Source organism: Echinops telfairi, unplaced genomic scaffold (genome assembly GCF_000313985.2).
Source record: "Echinops telfairi isolate 266 unplaced genomic scaffold, ASM31398v2 ScPeMD7_443;HRSCAF=831, whole genome shotgun sequence".
NCBI classification, from domain to species: domain Eukaryota; kingdom Metazoa; phylum Chordata; class Mammalia; order Afrosoricida; family Tenrecidae; genus Echinops; species Echinops telfairi.
In genome coordinates, this window is record NW_022104341.1 from 51,625,987 (window position 1) to 51,627,389 (window position 1,403).

A 1,403-nucleotide genomic window follows, 5' to 3' on the forward strand; every position below is an offset into this window, starting at 1 on the left:
GCTGTGGGGCAACTGAGTATATGACCTTGGCCAGGATGGCATCTACTGTTCTCAACACATGTTGAGGGGGGGAAGGTGCCCAGTGGGCTGGATGTCCTGCCCTGGAGGCTAGCCCTGGGATCAGACACTCCCTTCCCACCTCCCTTCGCTTTAGCTTTCTCCTGGCATTGCAAACAAGCTGCTTGATCCTGTTGGGTTGTTGGGTATTTGCTTTAGTGTCTTCCAGCGTGCTAGTTTGGGTTTGTTTTTTATTCCTACCGGCTGGTGGTTTTCTGTTGCCGAAGCCTCAAGCCCGAGTAACTGTGAAGTTTCATCTCCAAAGACCTTTCAGCAATACTGCCTTCAGCACATTTGGGACAGATCCTGGTACAGTCCCGCTGTGACAGTGTGTCAGCCAAATATCCCACTTTCCCTAAAAGGTCCCCTGAGCCACTGACCAATCGCTCCTCCCCTCCATAGGTTAGGGAGCCCACTCCTGCTGGTGGGCACCTTGAAGGCTATTGGGAGGCCACTCCAAGCAGTGGTCTCGCCTTCAGAGGTCAGTGAATTACTCGTGCCAGTAGTTCCCTCCATAGGCCCTGTATGGTCACCCACACCGTGGCCATTGCTTGCTGCCTAGAAAACAGTCGGGGCCCAGTTTGCTGTCTAGGCCTGGGGTCCCCAACCCCTCCCTCCAAAAAGGGCATCTGCTTGAAGTGCCAGATTTACGGCATGCTAGGGGTGTGCACTGAAACTGCAGTTACTGACCTTGAAGCATCAAGGTCTCCGTACTTTTTCTGTTGTCATGTTTTCTAGATGGGGATTGTCAGTTCAGTGCTGAGGGGAACACCCCTTGGCTGAACTCTATCTAATTGGGATAGATTTGACCCAGAGAGACTGGAGCGACAGAAGCTGATTCATTTAGCAATTCCACCTGGCCACAGTACATATTGGGGAAAGAGATCATGGCCAAAGAACGGCGTCTTTTCCCTTCCAACACTGATTCAGCTAGAACATGTCTGTGGAAGGATCGGGAAGTGGGAGGAGATCCTGTATGTTAGAGCATGTTTCCTTTTGAGGAGCAGTAAAGACCTTCAGCCCCAGGGCACCCAGGACCCCCTGGGGGTCCCTGAAGCTAGGGGCTACTATTCCACAGCTCTGAACCTGCCAACGATCTACCCTTAGTAGAGACAGCTGGGGAGTTTGGTCCCCAGGCAGTCCACAGGCCTTTCACCCTGATTGAACTCAAGCAAGTTAAAAGTCACCTGGGCAATTACTCTGACAAAGCCAAACAGTATTTAGAAAGCTTCCAGCACCACACCCTCGCCTATGATTTCACTTGGATGGATGAGATGGTCATATGACATACTGGGACAGACCATGATGGACTTTGAGAAAGAACGAGTGCTCAAAAGTGCTAGGAA